Source organism: Moschus berezovskii, chromosome 20 (assembly GCF_049115385.1).
Source record: "Moschus berezovskii isolate FMDL1 chromosome 20, NW_MosBer_1.0, whole genome shotgun sequence".
Lineage (NCBI taxonomy): Eukaryota > Metazoa > Chordata > Mammalia > Artiodactyla > Moschidae > Moschus > Moschus berezovskii.
This window is the reverse complement of record NC_142479.1, coordinates 47,476,918-47,502,158: the sequence shown is the minus strand read 5'-3', so window position 1 is coordinate 47,502,158 and position 25,241 is coordinate 47,476,918. Positions and strand designations below refer to the sequence as shown.

General features: G+C 47.6%; 1 pseudogene; it reads left to right on the top strand.

Annotated features, from left to right (window-relative positions):
• Positions 1 to 252: 252 nt before the first annotated feature.
• LOC148774712 (disintegrin and metalloproteinase domain-containing protein 21-like) lies at positions 253 to 11,788 on the top strand (annotated as a pseudogene).
• The last annotated feature ends 13,453 nt before the right edge of the window (positions 11,789 to 25,241 follow it).

Below are 25,241 nucleotides of genomic sequence, written 5' to 3'. Positions count from 1 at the left end.
GACCCAGTAAGCCCTCAGTTCCCCAGTGGCACTCCCAGACACAGCCCTCCCAGTCTCTCACCTCAGCCCTGGCTGAGTTCACAACCAGACCCACCCCCTGCCGGGCCCTGCGACTGTTATCTAATCCCAATAGGAGATCCACCCAGCGACCTCTTTTTGTTTGTCAGTTATCTCCTTGGTAGGAAGTGGCTGCAGAAGACGGTATAGACTTGGCTACTCTGGGACCCTGCTTTGAACTATTCTCGTTGGCAGATGCCCCTGAGTCGGGCCGCCAGGCTGACAGAGGGCCAGGTCGCAACCCTCTTGCTGCTCGGGCTCTGGGCAGTGCTGGCTCCTGTCCAGTGTTCTCCAGAATGTCCCTCATGGCGCTACAGCTCTTTGGAGGTGGTGACTCTCAGGAAGGAGCTACACCGAGACAAGAGCATCTAGGTGCTGGGCTGGCTCTCTGACAGCCTGTGTTTTGCAGGGCAGAGGCATGCTATCCGCATGTGGCGCAAGAAATTATTTTCACCCAGACACCTGCTGCTGATGACTCAGGGTGACCAAGGAGCCCTCCAGACAGACTACCCCATCGCCCCTTCAGACTGTTACTACCTCGGCTACCTGGAGGAGATTCCTCTGTCCATGGTCACCTTGAACACTTGCTATGGGAGTCTCGCAGGTATCATGAAGTTGGATGACCTTACCTATGAAATCAAGCCCCTCATGTGTTCTGAAAGGTTTGAACACGTAGTTTCTCAGATTGTGGCAGACACCAGTGGAACAGGACCTGCATTTAGACCGGATCACAAGGATCACATTGTGATCACAAGGATCACACTGGCCCCTGAAGTGGATGTCAGTGTAGCCCCCAGTTACTTTCAGAATGTTTGCAACCTATCCTTCAGTTATGTCAGGACTGGGTCAGTTTTCTAATTCAATGTATCGTGTATACAACAATGTCACTATGTGTATAAAATACTTGTTCAGTTCAGTTCATTTCAGTCGCTCAGTCGTGTCCGACTCTCCGCGACCCCATGAATCACAGCACACCAGGCCTCCCTGTCCATCACCAACTCCCGGAGTTCACTCAAACTCACGTCCACAGAGTCGGTGATGCCATCCAGCCATCTCATACTCTGTCGTCCCCTTCTCCTCCCGCCCCCAACCTTTCCCAGCATCAGAGTCTTTTCCAGTGAGTCAACTCGTCGCATGAGGTGGCCAAAGTATTGCAGTTTCAGCTTTAGCATTAGTCCTTCCAATGAACACCCAGGATTGATCTCCCTTAGAATGGACCGGAGATCAGTAATATGGTGGACTCCTTTTATAAGGGTCTTGTGTTGAATTTCTGGCTCATTGCAGTGCTAATATATGATGTACAAGATCCTACCAGAATGAATGATTATAATGTACCATATGTCCATATGCTTGTTACCATGCAGCAACCTTTCTACCATATGTAGATCCCAGTACATCCTTCATATTTAATTGTGATGGACCCAATTTAACTCAGTTTGAATCAGAAATTTATGTATTGTGTAACAGTCCTTTTAGTCTAGTCTAGTTGGTCATCTAGGGAGACATGTAATCTCGTTAGGCATTTTAACAGCCCGACTCATTGGGAGACAAATTGGTCTGTGTTATGATGAGGATATCTGCTTTTGCCTGAGGAGCAGCAGCTGCATTATGGGAACATTCCCATCCTTGACAGATTCCTTCAATAACTGTTCCGCTCTTCATCGGCAGAGCACAGCAGGATTTGGGGGCAGTTGTACGTTTGTGAAACCTAAATGCTTTTTTAACGAAAGCCTGATAAAAGAACACTGTGGAAATTCTGAGGTAGAGGATTGGGAGGACTGTGACTGTGGCTCCTTCAAGCAGTGTTATAACAACCCATGCTGTAAATTTAACTGTATGTTTGAGGTAGGGGCTGAGTGTCATATAGGAGACTGCTGTGCAAACTGTACCTGGTCTAAGGAACAATCTGCAGACCAATCCAGAATATATGTGATCTTCCAGAATACTGTCATGAAATGGTCTCTATATGCCTCTGGATGATCTTTATATGCAGCATGGAATGCCCTGTTCTAAAGAGGGTTACTGCTATAATGGGACCTGCACTGACCGCAGTGTGCACTGCAGAGAAATATTTGGAAGAGACTCTTTTCATGGTCATGATGACTGCTATGAAATAAATAGAGGAACCAATCGATTTTGACACTGTACTGCTATGCACAGGGTCTTGAAATTTAATGGTTGTAAAAAGGAAGATGTAAAGTGTGGAAGGCTCCAGTGTAGCAATGGACAACAATGGACCATGCACAGCTTCCCCTGTTGCAGGAAGAGGTTTCATTCCATCAGTCAAAGATCTCAGGGGTCTGGTGTTGGATCACCATAGACTTGATGTAATAATTGATGATGGTCAGGTGAGAAATGGTACCCTGTGAGCTCCTGAGAAAATCCGTATTAACAACTGCTGCAATACTAGTCTCAAATGACTGTCCCTCCAATAAATGCAATTTTAGAAGACTTTGCAACAACTACAGAAAGTGCTTTTGCCACATAGGCTGGAAACCTCCAATGTGCCGAAGCAGAGGTCCTGGAGGGAGCATCCTGGATGGACCTGTTTCATCTGGTTTCAGACAAATTGGCTCCATAAAAACAAGTCAAAAACCACTCTAGTACTTGTGGCTGATCTTTGGTTGCATTTATCCATTTATAACTGCACTCCTCCTTGGTGTAGCCACCAATGTTAGAAGTATCCAGACCTCCACAGTTAAGGAAGTGACAGTAAAGGTTGCTTAAATTATGACCAGCCTCCCGATCCTCGTACAACAATGGAAATATAGGAGTCATATCAGTACATGTGATGAGAGCAGCAATAAATCAACAAAGGTGTGAATTTCATGTTCTAGAAGTATACAGGCAGTAACGGGGCAGTTCCAAAATCTGGGGCCATCAGGAGGCATTGACATTTTCACATCAGGATCTTGGAACAGCACTCGCAAATAAATCTTGACAACCACTTGTTGGTGCCCTGTAATATTTGTAAACTCTAAGAGAGCAAACAGCTGGACAGTTTGGCCAGGATTGAGACTTGAATCAGCAGCTGGGTCTTGACCTATGTTCACTGGTCCCAGTACTAACACAAGTTTTTATGGGCTTCCTTAGGGGCAGATTCATGACATTTCTCCAGCCCTGGGGTTTTTCTCTCCTTCTCTTTAATCTCTCCTTATCTAAACCCGAAGTGGGCTCAGGGTAACAGAGGGCTCCTTCCAGCCAGTGCTATGTGTGTCCTTCTGGGGTGCCTGCAGTCTGTGGGGTGAGAGCAGTGTGGGCTCAGTTTCCAGCCAGCATAAACTATGGCTCTCTGGACAGTGTATCTCCCCAAGTGGACACCAAGACAGGAGGCTGAACGTAGTAGCATTTATGGAAATCCCATCTGAACAGGAGGCTGCAGTGCCCATCAGTGACCTCGGCCATCACAGGGAGTCCGTGGATGTGAATCCCTGCCTTCCTTCCTTTTAAAACAACTTTAAATTTATTTATTTACTTTTGGCTGTGCTGAATCTTGGTTGCTAGGGAAGGGCTTTCTGCGTTTGCAGTGAGCAGGGCTACTCTCTCGTTGCGGTGTGCAGGTGGTTTTCCTTTTGGTGAAGGACGCGCTCTAGAGCACGGGCTCAGCAGCTGTGGTGCATGGGTTCAGTTGTTCCGTGACATGTGGGATCTCCCCAGTCACAGACAGAACAAGTGTCTCCCGCACTGGCAGGTGGATGCTGCACCGCTGAGCCACCAGAGAAGCCCCTTCTCCTCCTTCTTGCATCTACACTTCCGTGCACTCTCAGGGAACGTAAGGCGAGTAATGTCTGGTGACTTACAGACACGAGTGTGTAGAACACCCCTGAGGGGGAGGAGAACCGGTCTCCTACATCTGAACAATGTTCAAGGAACGAAATATTATTTAAAATATGATGTAAAATTAATAAAATATAATGTGTAAGTGAAATGAAGCATTTTATTATAAATCAACACTTCAAATTACATTGACCTTTCCCCATGCGATACAGGTACACTGCATAGAATTAAAAAGACACAATCTTCCACAAGCCTAGGGATTTACACTTCCCCCATAGACCACAACTTATATGCAGAGTACATCATGAGGAACGCTGGGCTGGAAGAAGCACAAGCTGGAATCAAGATTGCTGGGAGAAATATCAATAACCTCAGATATGCAGATGACACTACCCTTATGGCAGAAAGTGAAGAGGAACTCAAAAGCCTCTTGATGAAAGTGAAAGAGGAGAGTGAAAAGGTTGGTTTGAAGCTCAACATTCAGAAAACAAAGATCATGGCATCTGGTCCCATCACTTCATGGGAAATAGATGGGAAAACAGTGGAAACAGTGTCAGACTTTGTTTTTTTGGGCTCCAAAATCACTGCAGATGCTGATTGCAGCCATGAAATTAAAAGACGCTTGCTCCTTGGAAGGAAAGTTATGACCAACCTTGATAGTATATTAAAAAGCAGAGACATTACTTTGCCAACCAAGGTCCGTCTAGTCAAGGCAATGGTTTTTCCCGTGGTCATGTATGGATGTGAGAGTTGAACTGTGAAGAAGGCTGATCACCGAAGAATCGATGCTTTTGAACTGTGGTGTTGGAGAAGACTCTTGAGAGTCCCTTGGACTGCAAGGAGATCCAACCAGTCCATTCTAAAGGAGATCAATCCTGGATGTTCATTGGAGGGACTGATGCTGAGGCTGAAACTGCAATACTTTGGCCACCTCATGCGAAGAGTTGACTCACTGGAAAAGACTCTGATGCTGGGAAAGGTTGGGGGCGGGAGGAGAAGGGGACGACGGAGAATGAGATGGCTGGATGGCATCACCGACTCTGTGGACATGAGTTTGAGTGTACTCCGGGAGTTGGTGATGGACAGGGAGGCCTGGCTTGCTGTGATTCATGGGGTCGCGGAGAGTCGGACACGACTGAGCGACTGAACTGAACTGAACTGATAGACCACAAAAAACTGCTTATAGTAGAGTCAGACACGACTGAGCGACTGAACTGAACTGAACTGATAGACCACAAAAAACTGCTTATAGTCGAAACCTCATGTCCCTGCTGGGTTTTCCTCAATGCACAGTTACAGCTGTCCTGCTTCTACACACCCTACCCTCTCATCTCCAAATGCATCTTGATGGCCTGTCTTTGAATCTCCTTCCAATTTCTAACATTCAGTCTGCACTGGAGTCTTCCAATGCTGTGCCCCTCTCAGTGCAATCCATTCTTTTATTGGTGAACATTAAGGAGAATTGACAGGTGAGATGAATTCAATACTCACCTGCTTCCACACCCTAGATGTTAATGGTGCGGTTGATGCTGGACCACCCTCTGCCCGCCTTTTACCCCTCTTCTTTCTGAAGCTCAAGGAGCAGACCTCTCCTACGTGGCTTGTCAGGGGGTCTACCTACTGGGGATCATCTCCCCTCTCCCTGAGGCTCACTTGCATTTCAAGCTCAGTGTTGGACTCAGGACACCAAGTCCTGATTGCCTTTGAACTCTTGCCATTGTCCCTTTCTCTTTCTGACTATTGGTCCTCACATCACGTCTCATGATTTGGCTACTGCATTCTGATTGAAGTCCAGAGATGTGTCTGAAAATTGATGGAGCTTCTGAGTCATGTGACTTTCCCCAAAAAAGAACCTCCACCACCCCTGACCCCATCCCCCATATAATTCAGCACACATGCAGATCACCTTGTTCCAATTAAGGACTGAGCTATTAATACTTCAGGTTGGGCTCCAGGTGTGTGAGGGCTGTTCTGTTTGTGGTTTTCTCTGATTTATAGGACAGTCTTCCAGGGACTGCAATGAGAATCTGGGCCGTTGCTCCTCAGGAAGCAGTACAGTTCAGTGTTTGACCTAATCTATAAGCAGACTTGGGCTTCCCTGATAATGAAAATTTGTTGCTGAACCACAAAAGATGCTGGGATTCTTGGCCTCCAGAAGAGAAGAATTCAATCCAGGGCCAGTCATGAGGCTTGATCACTCAAAGCTTTTGTGTAATAAAGTTTTATTCAAGTTTAAAAATGGAGAAGGAAATGGCAACCCACTCCAGTATTCTTGCCTGGAGAATCCCATGGACAAAGGAGCCTGACAGGCTACAGTACACAACTTAGTGACGAAACCACCATCCAAGTATAAAAGAGATAGAGAAAGCTTCTGACATAGACACAAGAAGGGGACAGAAAGAGTGCCCCCCCCACCCCCGCTAGTCTTTAGTCAGATGTTATATAGCTACTAGCAAGCTGTTAATTATAGAAAGGAGATGTCTCAAAACTCAGAGTGGCACCAGGTCCCTCACCCTCAACATACGTTTTGAGATAACATTGGTACCAGATGAGTCATCCCTGGCCATAAAATGATTGACATGAATCTTGAAGAAAGGCAGGTTTCCAAGTAAATATATAGTTTCATTATCATAGATTAGGAGAAAACAATGTATGAGTAAAACACACAGGTTTGTTGAGACCTCATGGAGTTGGTGATGGACAGGGAGGCCTGGCGTGCTGTGATTCATAGGGTCGCAAAGGGTCGGACACGACTGAGCGACTGGACTGAACTGAACTGAACTGATCTATTAGTTCTGAGTCTTAAGTGGAACCGACTTGAAGAAGAACAGAGTCTAGGGTAAATACATAGTTCATTAACATAGCTTAAGAAAAACATTTCCGTAGGAAATGCATTGGTTAGCTCAAGGTTTGAGAAAAGTTAAGTTCAGGTGGAGCCAGGTGTCATCATGGCAATGACATTTTAAGAATTTTATGTTGTTAAAATGTTAAGAGAAACCTCCTTTTAAATTTATATAGAGAAGAGGGAAATCTAACACTTGCTTGTTTCCTCCTGCCACTTAAGAGAGAGATAAAAAATGTCTGACACTTGCAGCCTATTTCCTCTGTTTGGAGACCCCTAGCCTTCCTGCCTGTTACCCTCTCATTAACTCAGTTGGTAAAGAATCTGCCTGCAATGAGAGAGACCTGGGTTCAATCCCCTAGAGAAGGGAAAGGCTACCCTCTCCAATATTCTGGCCTGGAGAATTCCATGGACTACAAAGAGCCGCAAAGAGTCACAAAAAGTCACAAAGAGTCGGACATGACTGAGCGACTCCCACTAAGCAGACTATATAGAACACTAGGCTTGGACTGGTGTTTTTTTCTTCTCTGGAACCTCTTTTTATTTAAAATTTATTAAATCTAAATATTATTGAGATAAAATTAATATATAACATTGTGTAAGTGTTGGTGTACAAAGGGGGTGATTGCCTGCATACATACACTGTAACATGACCATAGTTTTTAAAAATTTTTTAATTTTTAAATGTTTATTTATTTATTGGCTGTGCTGGGGCTTGGTTGCTGTGCGCAGGCTTTCTCTGTAGTTGCGCCAGGCAGGGGCTGCTCCTTATGGCAGTGTGGAATTTTCTCATTGCAGGGGCTTCTCTTGTTTTGGAGTGTGAGCTCTAGAGCAAGGCTTAGTAGTTGTGGCGCATGGGCTTTGTTGCCCCGCAGCATGTGGGATCTTCCCCGACCAGGGGATGAGCCCTTGTCCCCTATATTAGCCGACATTACCACTGGGCCACCAAGGAAGTCCAAGAGCATGTTTCCTTGCGCTCACTTTGGCAGCACATACACAAAACCATGGCTTTCTTAATTTCTAGTTGTAAAAATTTGCTGTAAATGTATGAAAGTACAATTGGTGTTTGTATATTAAATTTGTATTCTATAAGTTCCTTGAAATTGTTCATTAGTTTTCACAATTTTTTAACAGAGACAGTCTTTTTTCTTCCGTTTTTGAAAAAAATATACATATTTATTCAGGCTGTGCCAGGTCGTAGTTGCAGCACTGGGATCTTTAGCTGTGGCTTGTGGGATCTAGTTCCCTGACAGGACTAGAACCCAGGCCCACTGCATTGGGAGCATGGAGTCTCAGCCCCTGGACCACCAAGGAAGTCCCTCTTCTTCCTTTCTGATTTGGATATATTTTGTTTATTTTCCTTGCCTAATTGCTTTGGCTAAAATATCAGTTGCCATGTTGCATAACATCCTTGCATTGCTCTTCATCTTAGAAGACATGCTTCTAGCTTTTCACTGTGAAGTATGACATTACCTTTCAGCTTATAAAATGTGCTTTGATTATGTTGTGAAATATTCCCTTGGTGCCTTTTGTGTGTGTGTGTGTGTGTGGCGGGGTTGAAGAAGAGATGCTGCACAGCTTGTAGGATCTCAATTCCCTAAACCTAGGCCCCAGCAGTGAAAGCCAGGAATCCTAACCACTAGACTACCAGGGAACTCCCTCTCTACTCATTTTGAAAACAGTTTACCATGAGTGTATGTGGAATTTTGTCAAATGCTGTTGATGAATCTGTTGAGATGATCAGGTGGAATCCCCATCACTTGATCACGGTAGTTGGTCCATGCAATTAAAAAGGAAAAGTTAAAATTTTAGCTCCTTCTCCTTCTGCCTCTGTAACTCAGCTTGCTCCTTGCAAAGTCTGGATCATGTAGGTCACATAGTCTCAGAAAGTGGGGACTTACAATACTAGGAACTGGAGCTTATCTCACTCACCCTTGTCCTGCTCTTTGCAATTGCCCAGTCCCTGCAAACCTACTTAATCATGCCTGTCCATGTAAAGGTCAGTCATCCCCCTCCCCATCTTGACCAAGGCTCCCACGCACATGAAACCCCTTAGTTTAAACCAGCCTATTAGCAGCTAGTGTTGCCCACTATAGTCTATCTATAAAAACTCTGTAACTCCTTTTTTGGGGCTCAGAGCTTGGAGTGAACTCCTCTGGGCCCACCGGCATAATAAACCTGAGTTCTCCAACTCTCCGAGTGTGGTGCTTGGTTTCTCAAGTACTGGTTTCTGCAATATTTCTGGAGGCCCCAGTGAGACTCCAACCATGCCAGCCCCTTGAGCTGCCAAACTGATGGCTTGGCTGGGTCGGAGTGGAGGAGCCCCAAGACAAACAAGGAGGCGTGCCACCTGACAGTATTCCGGGTTCTCTTTCGGACTAGCTTTCCGACTCTCCAGACGGCCGAGACCCAACCAGACTCATTAGAGCGATGGACCAACTCACCAGGAACGGCCACAGGATAAGGTAAGGCCCTGGGGCCAGTCCCCAGTCAGGACCTACCCCAATGGGTAGAAGAGGAGACTGATCACCTCCTTGGGCTCCCAGGAAGGGCACATCAGATAGGGAGACCTGGGGAATCGGGAAAAAGGGAGATATTGTGATAACCTCCGAGTGATTGATTGTGTGTGCATGATTGCTGACTGAAGGAAGTGAAGGTGAGCATCACAGTCCTCAGACTACAGAGCCTGAGCGGGTCCAAAACCTGTGGTTTTGTGACAGCCTCATAAGACTAAAAGGTGGCGCCAGTCTCTGGGGGATTTGATCCCTCTCTGCGAGGCTGGTCTGGGTCAGGGGTTTATACTGAACTGCCAATGCTGAGAGGTATCTTAAATCTTCCTCGGGAGAGTGGCCAGGCAGACGAAAAATGAATGTGAACGTGTGTGGCCTGATTCCCTTGCACTTTCGGCTCGATTGTGTGGCTTCATGACCTTCATGACCTTTGCAGCTTCATGACCTTTGCAGCTACCCTAGAGGGCCCTAACTTGTGGTTCCATGGTGACCTCATACGGCTCAAGGTGGTATCTGCCTCTGGGGGACCCAGTCCCTCCGTTCAAGACAGATCCGTATCAGGGGTTTATTAAGATCTGCCAATGCTAAGAGGCACCTAAGCTCCCCACAGGGACATGGCCAAGCAGGCACCTGAATGGGCTCCTCTTTTGAGGGCGTACCCACTCTTGTTTGTGCCACCAACTCAGGGCAGGATACACAGGGAGGGAGAAATTATTGATTCGTGGTTATTCTGTCAAATGACTCCTTGAGCTGACATCTAAGAGATTAGGTTTCCCTCAAAACCCTGCCAGGTAGATTACATTTGTCAACATGGGGGGAAGTTCCTCTAAGCCAACAGTTTTAGATTGCATGATAAAAAAAAAAAAGGATTTGTAGGAGATTACAGAGTCAAGATGACCCCCCAGGAAGCTTGTAACTTCTGTGAGCTCAATTGGCCATCCTTTGATGTTGGATGGCTGCCAGAGGGCACTCTCAACCTGCCCACTGTCCAAGCAGTACACCAGGTAGTCACTGGGACCCCAGGACAACCAGATCAGTTTCCACACATAGACTCCTCTCTTCTAATAGCACAGACCCTGCCACCATGGGCAAGATTTTGCACAGACAGGGACAGAGTAGGGTATTTGTGGCCCAACCACTCAGAAAAAAGAAAGACGAAGGAAAAAACCTATACCCCAGGGAGAGCCAGTGGAGGACCCACTACTACCCACCCCCATACATTGCCCTGACTCCACAAGCCCCAGCACAGTCAGCGCTGGACCCATTTCCAGACAGTCCACCCCGCTCCATGTCCCCCACACCAACTCAAGAGCAAGACTCCAGCCGCAAGCCAGTAGGGAAGCAGCTCCACTCAGCCAAACAATCTAGCCATCAGGCCACGGTCCGTCAGATGCCACTGTGAGAAACTCAAGGTCCTCAACAAGTGAATGAGGACGGCTCAGTCCAGCCTGGTCGCTCCATCTCTATTACCAGCCCTTCAGCACTACTGGTCTCCTAACCCAGAAACACCATAACCCAGCGTACTCTGGCTATGACTGACCTCCTAGAGTCCATTTTCCACACCCATCAGCCTACATGGGACAGCTGTCGCCAGCTCCTTATGTCTCTCTTCACCACTGAGGAAAAGCGACACATCTTGACAGAAGCCCAAAAATGTCTTCGGACAAGCCTCCGTAGAGGTCTTAGATGTGGAAGGATGGGCACGAGAAGCAATGCCAGAGATGAGACCTAATTGGGATTTCAATACCAGAGAAGGACAAGAAACCCTGGGTCAATACCATGATGCCCTTCTACATGGACTTCGAGTGGGAGCCAAAAAGCCCACCAATATGTCCAAAATTATAATGATAATCCAAACAGCAGAGGAGAACCCCACCAATTTCTATGAAATACTGTGTGAAGCATTTTGGACATACACCCTGTTCAACCCTGAGATAGCCGAGAATCAGTGGATGATTAACGCTGCTTTTGTGGCTCAATCCCATGCAGACATCCAACGAAAACTCCAAAAGCTGGAAGGCTTCGCTGGGATGAATGCCACACAGCTCCTGGAGGTAGCAAATAAAGTCTCTGAACTGAGACCGTGAGGCCCAACGAGCAGCAGATAAAAAGTGAAACAGAAAGCAGCCCTGCTAGCAGCAGCATTGAGGAGCTCAGATCCAGTGAAACAGCCTATTCCCTCATGGAAAGGGGAAACTAAGAAGAGACCACCCACTACGCTATGACCAGTGCGCCCATTGAAAAGAGACTGGACATTGGAGGAATGAATGCCCCCATTGCAGAAGGACATCTAAAGGATCAAAGAAGTTCAGTCAACACAACAAAGAAAGGTACCAGCCTGAGCCAGCTGTCCAAAACGTTATTGGCCTGGCTGGAGCAGAATCAGACTAGGGAAGTCCAGGCTCCCTGATCCTGGGCCCCTGGGAGCCCACGATTATCATAAAAGTAGGGGGCCAATCAGTGACTTTTATGGTGGATACCGGAGCCGAACACTCCATTAACCACACCTGTGGCTCCCTTCACAGGCCGAACAGCAACTATTGTTGGGGCCACAGGGGTCATGGCAGCCTGCTCATTTGCAAGGCCCATTCATGTCGGCTAGGGGGACATTTGGTGACTCATGAATTTCTGTACTTACTGGAATGCCCCATTCCCCTGCTGGGTAGAGACTTACTGACAAAACTGGGGGCACAAATCACCTTTGCCCCTGGAAAGCCTGTGAGCCTCACCTTGGGGAGCCAGTCGGCTCTGATGATGGCCGTGACCGTGCCCAGGGTAAATGAATGGTGTCTCTATTCCTCAGGGAGGGAACAAATAAATTCCCCCAGTCTGCTAAAAGAATTCCCTGATGTCTGGGCAGAGAAGGGGCCCCCAGATTTGGCCAAAAACCATGCCCCCATTATAGTGGACCTGAGGCCAGGAGCCACTTCTGTTAGAAATAATATCCATTACCACGGGAGGTATGCCTGGGAATTTGGGACCATATTTGGGATCCGCTCTTACCAGTCAAAAAGTCTGGAGGGAACGACTACTGCCCATCCAGGACCTCCTCGCCATCAACAGTGCAGTGATCACCATCCATCCAGTGGTCCCAAATCCCTACTCTCCTGAGTCTCTTATCTGCTCAGGCAAGCTGGTTCACCTGTCTTGATCTCAAGGATGCATTCTTCTGCCTCCGGCTATCACCAGCCAGCCAGGCCTTGTTTGCCTTTGAATGGGAAGATCCACTCACCAGGAGAAAGACACAGCTGACTTGGACTCGACTGCCACAAGGTTTCAAAAACTCACCTACCCTGTTTGGTGAATCCCTGGCTGCAGACCTTGCTGCCTTTCCCGGAGAAACTTCAAACTGCACCCTACTCCAGTACGTGGATGACTTGTTGCTAGCCAGTCCCACCCAAGGGGACTGCTGGAGAGGTACCAAGCCCTGTTGGCTCTACTCTCCACCACAGGGTACAAGGTATCGTGGAAAAAGGCTCAGATCTGCAGACAGGAGGTCAAGTACCTGGGGTTTGTCATCTCTAAAGGGCATCGAGTGCCCGGACATGAGAGGAAACAAACCATCTGTTCAATACCTCTTTCTTGGTGTTCCTCGGAGCTGCCAGATTCTGCTGGATCTAGATACCAGGTTTCTCTGAAATTGCCAAGCCTTTGTTTAAAGCTATAGCAGGGTCTGGTAAGGATTCCCTAGAGTGGGGACCTGAACAGGAAAAGGTCTTCGAGGAGATAAAGAGACTCTTGACCAGCTCTTCAGCATTAGGGCTGCCTGATGTGACATGGAACTTTAACCTCTTTGTACATGAGAAAAATCACACTGCACTGGGGGTCCTCACACAAAGAGTCGGGCCATGGCAGGGGACGGTTGCATTCCTGCCCAAAGGAGTGGATCCAGTGGCTGTGGGATGGCCACCACGCCTCCGGGCATTAGCTGCCACTATGGTTTTGGTCAAAGAGGCAGATAAGCTTACTCTAAGACAAAATATAAATGTAAAGATTCCCCATGCTATTACTGCCCTGATGAACAGCCAGGGGCATAAGTGGCTGACCAACTCCAGGATGACTCACTATCAAGAACTGCTTTGCGAAAACCCACAGGTCCATCTCGAGACTGTGCAGACGCTGAACCCTGCCACCTTTTTACCTATGGAAGTGGGAACCCCCAGCCATAACTGTGAGGAGGTCATAGATGAAATTTACTCGAGCAGGCCAGACTTGACGGACATTTCCCTCCAGAACCCAGAACTGGAACTGTCCACTAACAGAAGCAGTTTCATCCAAGACGGGCAGCACAGAGCAGGCTATGCCATAATAACTGACAAGACAGTGAAGGCTGAGACCTTGCCACCAGGGTGGTCAGCACAATGAGATGAGCTGTGAGCACTCGCCCAGGCGCTAAGGCACACCAAAGGGAAACAAGTCAATGTCTATACTGATTCAGCTATGCCTTTAATACTTTACATGTACATGGAGCCATTTATAAAGAAAGGAGACTATTGACAGTTGGGGGGAGAAAGGAGATTAAAAACAAAAAAGGAATCTTTCAGCTGTTAGAGGCAGTCTGGAAGCCTTCCCAAGTGGCAGTCATCCATTGTAAAGGCCATCAGCGAGGAACTGATCCAATCAGCAAAGGAAATCGGTTGGCAGACAAGGCAGCCAAGGAGGTGGTGACACACCCAAGCCCCACAGTGGACACGAGTCAATCTTTAAAGTCCTCTTAGCACCAGAATTGCCTCTGTCCCTGAGATACACCAAGGAAGAAGATCAATGGGCTCTAAATGAGGGAGGAATAAAATAAAAGGAGGGCTGCTGGAAACTCCCAGACCAAAGACTCTTTGTCCCCAGCAATATAACCATCCAGCTGGTAAAACAACATCATGAGATAACTCATTTTGGAAAAACTGCGCTGGAGAGTGTATTGAGGCACTACTATTTCATTCCTAAGCTCCCAACCCTGTGTGCCCAGATCAGTGCTAGATGTGTGACTTGTGTGCAAAACAACGCCAGCCAAAGACCAAGACCCAACCCAGGGGTGCAGACAGTTGGGACACTGCCCTTTGAAGATCTAGAAGTGGACTTTACTGAAGTCAAGCCCTATAGGGGCTGTAACTATTTACTTGTGGTAGACTGCGCCTACTTGGGATGGGCTGAAGCCTACCCCACATGCACTGAATGGGCATGAGAAGTAGCTAGGCCCTTGCTAAGAGACATAATCCTGAGATATGGGCTTCCTCTCTCCATAGGGTCTGGCAATGGGCCACCTTTTGTGTCTGGGATAACCCAAACTTTATTCAGGTCACTGGGAATCAAATGGAAGTTTCACACTGCTTACAGGCCACAGAGCTCAGGGAAAGTTGAACGTGTGAATCAGACCCTCAAGACTACATTAGCTAAACTCTGTCAGGAGACCCAGTTATCTTGGGTTGACATGTTACCCCTAGCCTTATCCAAGCCCGATACACCCCAAGGTCCTCATGCTGTTCTCCCTTTGAGATCTTATATGCAAGAACAACCCCAGTGACAGGAAAACTCAGGGGAGAGCTCCAACAACTAGCTGACCTGGAGATGTCCTGACACCTCCAGACCCTGGGAAAAATCTTCCACCATATTGTCCAAGAAACCTTAGAAAGGGCACCCATTCCTTTGGGCAATTGGGTTCATCCCTATCAGCCAGGAGATGAGGTATGGGTTAAGGACTGGAAAAAGGAACCACTTCAGCCAGTTTGGACAGACCCTCACGTGGTTGTCCTGGCAACCCCTACTGCTGTTAAAATTACAGGCATCATCATCCTTTGTATCTACCATACCAGAGTCAAGAAGGCAGAGGTTTCCTATAACGAGGATACCTGGAAAACAGTTCGGGACCCCGAAAATCCGCTTGAGGTCTGGTTCCAAAATCAACAACCCTCACCCATGAAGGACACTGAGCCCTACTCTAGTCACTCCGGAAGCTGACTAGTCAACACACGGCAGAAGCTTGAGGATTCTTCAGCCTTGCTCCAGCCACACTCTGGCAGCTGGCTGGTCAATGCACAGCAGAAGCTTAAGGATCCAGCTATCAAAATATCAATGGATTTTTATAGTCCTGGACTCCATGTCTGATTGGTATTATTGCTGTGCTCTTCGCTACATGACTAGCTTCAGTCACACCCCAGGACTGGGATTTGGGTCAGAAGCTGCAGTTAGCTGTCTGTTATCTCACTGTAGTGGGAAGCCTCATTCTTATTAGAAGTCTCTTTTGATCAATTCTCCCTACTAACTAAATTGCTCCACAGTATATCTGACCCCACTTCATGATACGCTCAGTTGCTATAGCTGTGACAACCCAAAGATGGGGAGAAAACCTTTTGCTACTGTTCAGTTATCTGTTATATACAGGCTGCTTTGCAAACTTTTGGTGTCCCTTGCTGTAACAGATGGTGCTGTTCCTTATCCATCGTGCACCTGTCAACATTATAGTCAACCCTTGGAAAATCGCTTACTTAACCATCGGCTAGAGCAATATATCAGAGAAGGCAATGGCACCCCACTCCAGTACTCTTGCCTGGAAAATCCCATGGATGGAGGAGCCTGGTAGGCTGCAGTCCATGGGTTCGCTAAGAGTCGGACATGACTGAGTGACTTCACTTTCACTTTTCACTTTCATGCATTGGAGAAGGAAATGGCAACCCACTCCAGTGTTCTTGCCTGGAGAATCCCAGGGACGGGGGAGCCTGGTGGGCTGCCGTCTATGGGGTCGCACAGAGTCGAACATGACTAAAGTGACTTAGCAGTAGCAGAGCAGAGCAATGTATAGATAGTCAATTCTATAGGCCGATCACCTACTGCCTTCATAACCATGCAATGTATATCCAGGGGACTGGGTGCCAAAAATGTTTTCCAGTTATGACCCCTGCTGCTGCTACCTTTCCCCCACCAGAGGATCCAAACCCCAGGTGGTATCTAGACACCATGGCGTTGCCATCATGCCCCTGTGCCTCCATCCACCCCTAAATGCCACGCAGATGTTACAACCCAGAACAGGTGTCTGTCTGTTAAATAAATGGAAAAACCTATTGGACAGGGACAATAATGCAGACAAACGAAATCACAGACCAACTTTGCCCTACAGAAATCAGGCTCTGCCAGTTTTTTGGCCCTGCCAAATCATATACTGCCATATATGGCAGTATAACCCAGGTTAGAGTGAACTCCCCCTTACACCCTCATCTGTACCAGGTTCTCAACGCAACTCATCGCCTACTTAATGACACCAACCCCCAGCTGGCCAGGGATTGCTGGCTTTGCTTACCCTTAGGAGCTCCATGGTATTTAGCTACACCAGTACCATTAAATAATGCAACAGCCATGGGAACTCCTATAGATCCACCCTTACCAGGACCAGTCTTGTAAGGACAATTGAGTTGACTCAAAAGGCTCCAGAATGCTTTACAAATGATGGAGGAACTGAACCTGTTGGCAATTTAGCCAGGGACCAATGTAATCAAACTTTAAAAGGTGAGTGGCCCACTCATCCTCCCACAAACATAATATGGTGCTGCCCCCACCAAGGCCTTTTCTTTCTTTGTGGGACAGATGCTTGCTTATGTCTACCAGTCAATTGGATGGGTATCTGCACCTTCGCTTTCCTCACTCCCAAGATGAATATTGTTCCTAACAACCAGACTCTTGCCGTACCTCTGGCAGCACATATGTGGTCAAAAAGAGCCATCCAGTTTATACCCTTACTAGTTGGTCTAGGATAGGGATCCCACGACTGGGATAGGTATGGGAATAGGAGGAATTGCTTCATCAGCCACCTTTTACCATACACTATCCAAAGACTTCGCAGACGACATTGAGAGAGTGGCCAGATCTTTAGTGGCCTTACAGGACCAACTAGACTTCCTGGTTGACGTGGTTTTACAGAATAGGAGAGGGTTAGACCTATTGACAGCTGAAAAGGAAGGACTCTGCCTCTTCTTAAAAGAAGAATGTTGCTTTTATGTAAACCAATCAGGAATAGTCAGCGACATGGCCCAACAGCTAAAGGAATGAATCATAAAAAGGAGAGAGGAACAACAAATTCCTGGGGTAACTAGAACAATATCTGGAGCTGGGCATCACGGCTTCTCCCTTTAACCGGTCCTCTCTTCATGCTCTTTGTGGCACTCTTGTTAGGCCCTTGTATTCTCAATGCAATTACCCAGTTCATAACCTCTCAGATTGAATCCATAATGTTAATCGAACCCGGGTCTCCTACATTGTAGGCAGACGCTTTACCACCCGAGCTACCAGGAAAGCCCAAGAGCTCAATATGGCCCCCTAAATGATAGGGAACTCAATGTCCTACCAAAACATGAGGTAACACTTTCTACAATGAGTGATAGAAGCATCAAGGTAGGGAATGAAAAGGAAAGTTAAAATTTTACCTCCTCCTTCTGCCTCTGTAACTCAGCTTGCTCCTTGAAAAGTCTGGATCACGTAGGTCACGTAGTCTCAGAAAGTGGGGCCTTACAATAGTAGGAACTGGAGCTTATCTAACTCACCCTTGTCCTGCTCTTTGCATTCTCCCAGTCCCTACAAATCTGCTTAATCCTGCCTATCCGTGTAAAGGTCAGGCATCCCCCTCCCCACCTTGACCAATGTTCCCCCACACATGAAACCCTTTAGTTCAAACCAGCCCATTAGCCGCTAGTGTTGCACACTGTAGTCTGTCTATAAAAACTCTGTAACCCCTTTGTTTGGGGCTCAGAGCTTGGAGTGCACTCCTCTGGGCCCGCATAATAAACCTGAGTTTTCCAACTCTCTGAGTGTGGTGTTTGTTTTCTAAAGTACTGGTTTCTGCAACACAATGCCTTGGTGAATTTGGTTTGCTGAGGATTCAAGCATCCATATTCATCCACTTTATTAGTCTGTCCTCTTTTTTTTTTCTCAAATAATGTCCTTGTGGTTTTGGTATCCGAATAATGCTGGTCTCATAAAACCAGTGAAAATCATTCCCTCTCCTAGTGTTTGTTAGAGTTGGTGAAAGACTGGTATTAATTCTTTTTAAACTAATGGGTAGAATTCATTAATGAAGTCATCTAGTCATAAAACCTTATTTGTTTTAGGTTTTTGATGACTGATTCAATGTCCTCACTCATTTTTGGTCTTTTCAGATTTTTTATTTCATTATGAATCAATTTTAGTTGGCCTAAGAGTCAAGGAGCTTATCCATTTTTTTCTTCTAGGCCATCCACTCTGTTGGGTGAGTTATTTTGATAGTAATCTCTTATGATCTTTTTTATGTGTGTGGTATCAGGTATAGTGTCTCCCTTTTTCTGTCTATTTTATTTATTTTGAGTCCTCTGTCTTGATGAGTCTACCTAAAGTTTTGCCTATTTTTATTATCTTTTCCAAAAATGTAGCTTTTAATTTCGTTTTCTTTTTAGTTTCTATTTCATTTATTTTCATTCAAATGTTTGTCATTTTCTTTGTTTTACTTACTCTGAGTTTAATTTGCTCTTCTCTCTGTTGCCCTTTTCCTCCATGGATCACCGCCTTGTCTCGGTGAAGGGCCTTGCATAAGTCAATGAAGCTACAAGCCAATCCATGCAGGGCCACGCAGGACAGATAGGTCATAGTGGAGAGTTCTGACAAAACGTGGTCCACTGGTGGAGGGAATGGCAAACCACTCCAATATTCTTGCCCGAGAAACCCATGAACAGTATGAAAAAGCAAAAAGATAGACCCCAGAAGATGAGCCCACCAGATCAGAAGGTGTCCAATATGCTACTGGAAAAGAGCAGAGAAACAGCTGCAGAAAGAATGAAAAGGCTGGGTCAAGGTGGAAATGCCACTCAGTTGTGGCTATGTCTTGTGGCAAAAGTAAAGTCCGATGCTATAAAGAACAGTATTGCATAGGAACCTGGAAAGTTAGGTCCATAAATCAAGATAAATTGGATTTGATCAAGCAGGAGATGGCTAGAGTGAACATCGACATCTTAGGAATCAGTGAACTAAAATGGACAGGAATGAGCGGATTTAATTCAGATGACCATTATATTGATTAGTGTGGGCCAGAATTCCCTGAGAAGAAATGCAGTAGTCCTCAGAGTCAACAAGAGAGTCCCAAATGCAGTACTTGGGTGCAAGCTCAAAAATGACAGAATAATTTTAGTTCATTTCCAAGGCAAACCATTCAATATCACAGCAATCCAAGTCTATATCCCAATCACTAATGCTGAAGAAGCTGAAATCAAATGGTTCTGTAAAGACCGAAAAGACCTTCTGGACCTAACACTAAAAACAGATGTCCTTTTCATCGTGGGGATTGGAATGCAAAAGTAGGAAGTCAAGAAATATCTAGAGTAACAGGCAAGTGTGGCCTTGGAGTAAAAAATGAAGCAGGGCAAAGGCTAACAGAGTTTTGCCAAGAGAACACACTGGTCATAGCTTCCAAAAGCACAAGAGACGACTCTACACATGGACATCACCAGATGGTCAATACCAAAATCAGATTGAGTATATTTTTTGCAGCTGAAGATGGAGAAGCTCTATAGTCAACAAAAACAAAACCTGGATCTGACTGTGGCTCAGATTGTGAGCTCTTATTGCAAAATTCAGGCTTAAATTGAAGAAAGCAGGGAAGACCACTAGGCCATTCACTGCTGACCAACAAATGGTTGGAAGAAAGGAGACCAGTCCTGAAGACAGGTTTTCCGTGAAGTCTGTGAGTCCAAGTGCCCTGATGGATTCATCCCCAGTGGGGACATGGGCAGGGCCTGCAGTGGTTCTGTGTTCCACCTGGGCCATTTTGATGAAGCCTGGTTCAGCACCTGGTTCAGAAGTCTCCTGGTGATGTCTCAAACTCTGACACAGCAGCTTGACAAAGGAACAAGAGAGTGTGCTTCAGAACCTTCCAAAATGAGGGAGAAAGGAGTGAAGTTGAGAGAAAGGGTCCTGAGGAGCTTTTCCTACAAGGGCTCCTGTTGGGAGGCACTCTGATGGAAAAGCGGAAGCTGGTGGATGACAGCCCTCACCAAGCACCACCCTCACATGAGGGCCGCTGGGAACCCAGAGGATCTCATTCCTGACTGAGGATACCCTCCTGGAGGAGAGCAGTCCTGAGGCCCACATGCATCTCCTGGTTTGGGGTCAGGGTCGGGGTGGGGGACCCTTCAGCCAGTACATGTCTCCAGGTGACACTCCAGTCATCTGACACATCAAAGGCCACTATGAGAGGACCCTCCCAGGAAGACCTCTGAGAGGTGGCTCTGAGCAGGGCTAAGTGAGCTGGAAGGAGAGGATGCTGTATCTCTTGTCTCCAAGTGTCAGGTTTTGAGGGTTCTAACTGCTGGACCCCACTGGACCCCATCCCTTCCCTTGCTCACTTGACTTTCTCTCCCACCAACTGTCTCCTCAGCCTCCACACTGGGATAAGGGGAAGGTCCTTAAACAAATCAGTGGATCAAGGAATTCTCTACCACCCAGGGGCACAGCTTCTGCCCAAGCCCTGGTCCTCCAGGTGCGCGGAGCCAAGCAGGCATCGTTGGGAGCCCCACAGCAGGGGGGCCACACTGGGCTGGGCTCATTCCATTATTTGATTTTTCATATCTCTTGAGCAGCCAACACAGATTAAGCCCCGGGCCAATCACTGGGGCTAGGGAGACAGAAAACACCCCTCTCTGTCATCAGATAAAGGAGTGCCTGGGATGGGAATGGCAGGGGACCACTGACCCCAACCTCACCACTGACCAGAGCTCTGAGCACTGAGCCAGACTTTGATCACACCCAGAACTGGCTCCTCCCCAAAGCATCTATGCCTGGGGTCCATAACCATGAGGGCATCTCTTCTAAGGAGCACAGGCCTGGGAATGCCACTGCCACCACCTTCCCACAGTCCCAAAGTGCCCAGAAACCTCACATGTTCTCATGGACCGGTTGGCACTCTGAATGGCTGGCCGACTGCACCTGCAGGGGAAGCGGAGAAAATAGCAGCCAGTGGTGGAAATGGCCAGAAGACATCCTAGAGCTCTGGGGGCTGCTATCCTATCACCAAAGCACACTTGGGTCTGCTTGCCTTTGCAGCAATAAAGCCAATCTAGTGACATCCAGTTGTGTGAAGGAAACTGCAGTGTTTACTGAAAGGCAGCAGATTAGGAGGCCCAGGCAGCTGGTGCTCAAAATACAGCAACTCCCAGGCTCCCTGGAGGGTGAAGGGAGGCACGTTTAAAGGCCAGGTGAGGGAGGAGGGTCACAGAGTAGGAGGGTCGGCTTGTGCACGATTGTGATTGGTTGATGACAAGGTAACAGGGTGGGGTAACAGAGGTGAACATCATTAGTTCTCAGCCTCGAGTAGCTCCATGCTCCTGGTCATTAAATAGTTAACTTCTTTCACTTGGGGGGCTTTTAGTATTTGCAAAACAACTCAGGAGTGTGTGTCAGATACTATTGTGAGGAAAGAGGTGGGAGAGGGGTCTATGCCAGGAAGGCCCCAAGGGGTCCTGCTTGCATGCACTCCCAGACCCCGTGAGTCCATCTCTGGATGTGGATTCTGAGCCAGGGCTGGTGAGAAGCACTTGCCTAGAGCTCCTGCTTGCCTGGTCAGTGATCTTTCCTTCCTCAGCTGTGACCTGGAGTCCTGGACAGAAATGCTGATTCTGTGAGACTGGCTTTTTCCAGTGGTTTCCCTCCCTCTGGTCCTGAAGCAGGAGATTGAGGCCCAAAGATGACTTGGTGCTGCCAGGGATGAGCCAGAGAGGGGAGAAGTCGGACCTGGGGCAGTTTGCTGCCTTCCATCTCAGGGGGTTAAGACCTTCTCACTCACCTTGAACTGGAATTTCTAGTCATCTGTTTGTGGCAGGAGGAGGTGGGTTAGCGGGATTTAGATGGGGGTCATTTCAGCACCATGGACGTGTCTCTGTGTCAGAGCCTCACACCAAGGTAGCTCTGCTGGGCGGGCTGCATCCCCTTAGAGAAACTAGGCTTGGAGACTGTTAGTTTTCTGTTCCAGCTTCCATGCAAGTGGCCCAACTGGTTGTGCTGAGGCCATGTTCGTGCCATGGACGTAGGCCAGCCCTGGTGTTGATCACCACCGGGTAGCAGCAGGACCCGTGATGTAAGCCATGGAGTGGAGTTTATAGGAGGATCTCAGCTACAGGGCCCAGATATGGGGCTGTGAGCTGCTGCTCCATAATTGTGGCTTATTTTCCAGATAACTTACTTGTGGGGGCAGTCTTCTCTGTCAACTCAGATTTTCAAAACATCTACTTCGGTTTGCTGTCAACTAACGTAATAGAACAGAACCTGATTTGAGTCTTAATTAGCTAAAGTCAGGTCAACGTCCAAAATGCACGAATGTTGCCGAGGAGGGGGCCGCATGAGGCCAGACAGGGCTGCATGGGAGATCTCGTCCCCAGTGCAACCCTTGGGGTCCCCAGTGATGCTCTTGTTCCTTGGACAGTGAGAAGGATACCAGCTTGAGTCATGGCTGCCCAGTACCTGGTGCAGAGCCTGGAAACCCCTTGCCCACCAGGGGCGTGGCATGCATGTCTGCAAAATCAGTCCTTGGCTTATTGAACAATAGTGCAAGAACAGCTCCTAGACCCAAGGGAGCAGCCCTGGCACCACCTGCCTTGTCTGCAGGGCATTCTGATTTCTCAGACCTGCTGCTCACAATTTCCCAGGATCCTCCTCTGGTCACCCCTGCCAGAGTGCCTCTCCTGCAATAGCAAATGTCTCCTGCCTTCATTTCTGTGTGCTCCAGCTGTCCTGCAGCTGAATTTTTTATAACAAGATAACAGAGCACAGAGAACAAGGGCCTGACAAGCACACCAGTGAGACAAGTGGTGGCCTCACCATGACCATCGGGTGTGGAGTGGCTCCTTCGAGCTTCCTGGACGCCTGGGTCAGTCACACACAGGTGTCGCTGCCCCTAATTCTCATTAGACAAAATGTTTGATCTCAGTGAGGCTGCACACCTGTGCACCAGGTGACAGTCTCCTGAGGTTGACAACTGTGAGGGACAGATGCCATCAGGGCCCTGTGTCTGAGTCAGAGAGGGAGCCAACGCTTCCAACACTGCAGGATCCTGAGGGCAGGCGTCTCACCCCCCTCCCTGGATTGGAAGGGGTGTGCTTCCAGGGGAGTAGCCCACATGACAGGCCCTTTATCTGGAAAAGAGAAGCAAAATCAGATGAAGCAAGTTGATGTCTACCACGATGACCTCTTTATCCTGAATACTACTTGGGTATATTTATTAGAAGGCCACTGTTATTTATTAGAGCTTAAAAAAATGGGACATCCAGCAGCATGACACAACAAAGGAACATTCCGGAACCTTTGAAAACCAAGCAAAGGTGCTCACGCAGCAGTGTTCATTGAAAGGAGAAGAAAGCAAACACTGTGTTCTCCGCACACAAGTCAAGGGATGTGACAATTGTGGACCAAGTTTGGGGTGGGCCAGGAATCCTGAGGTCAGGCAGCTGTGACATCAAGTAGGCGCCTGGTTCCCATGGGTAGGGCCCATCTCCCTCAACCCTAGATGCGCTTCTTGAGAACAGTGAACACAGAAAGGTTATGTTATGTAGCAGACAAAAGAACTCACTCATGGGATTAATGTCCCCAAGACCAATTTGTCCTCCACCCAAAGAGCTAAGCATCTTATTAAACAGGGCCTAACCAAGGACAGAGTCAAACACAGAACCTGCCACACAATAGGTGCTCAATAAAGAAGCACTGAATTAATGTAGCTGCTCATAGGTGGAGGCCAAGTAAGGGATCTGATGCAACTCACTGCCCTTTGTTGACAGGCACTGAAAATGTCAGCCTGCTATCGCGGTCTAAGGTGGTTAATTATAGAATTCAACACATTTATCTTAAAAGGCATTGCGAAAATAGTCTTGACAAACAAAATACAGCGCCTGTCACATTCATCCTCCTGAAGATCAACTTAAGTGCATTGGAGACACTTAACAAGAAACTCACATCAACTAGATGTCAGTTTTTTGCAGGTGACAGCTAGAAATATGTCCTAGCTGTGCACATCTATTCACATTCTCTAGTATGGATGCAACCGCCTCTCTAGAGGCAGCAAGACATACAAGACATGAGTTGCCAATTTATTTTCAGAAGTTCATGATCATATGCTGGGGGCAGGAAGAAGAGGAACAAGCTTTAAACTATGGTCCTTTATTCTTAGAGACCTCGGTCCCCCATCCACAAGGGACATGCTTGGTTGAAATAATGGCTAATGTGTGTAAAAATGAGAGAGGAATTTGACCTGCCCAGGAATGTCCTGACAAGGTGCTTTCCAGCAGCTGAAGCTGGTGTGCATTTGGGAGCACGGTGGGGGTGGGTTCTCCAGCTCAGAGGAGCCAGGCTCAGGGCAGGAGGGAGGGAGGTGGGGCTGCTTTCCCAGTGGTCTGCAGTGGACCCTGGTGCCCCCAAGACTTCACTGAGACCCCAGCCACCCACGTGGAGTAAACCCCTCAGGAAGACTCTTCAGATAGTCTCTCAAGACAGCACCAGCCCTTGCAAGCACTCTCTGGGGCCCTTTGAAGAGCTGTAGCTGAAGGAGCTAGTGGTGCCTCCCTGCTCCTCCCCATGTGGGTTCTGCATCTCATCCCCACAGCCTCTGCTTTCTCTGTGGGACAATCTCCCTCTTGCCCACAGGTATCCGCCAAGACAGTGATGCTGGAAAGTCTGGTGCTCAGACCCAGGAGAAACCAGCAGAGAGGTTTTATGGAGGCATCACTGCTGATCTCCCCACATGGAAAATGCTCCCCTGGGAGAAAAGGGAACTCCTGTGCAATGTTCATAGTAGTGTAACTTGGTGCAGCCCTACCTTCAAAAATTGAAATAGACCTACCATATGACCCAGCAATCCCACTTCTGGGTGTATATGCAAAGGAAATAGAATCAGTATCTCAAAGACATATCTATGTCCCTTGTGCATTGCCACGTTACCTACAAAAGTCAAGATAAGGAAACAACCGAGTGTCCATTGATGGATGAGTAGATAAAATATGAGACGTGTGGTGTGTGCGTGTATGAGCTGTAGCCCGCCAGGCTCCTCTGTCCATGGGGGTTCTCCA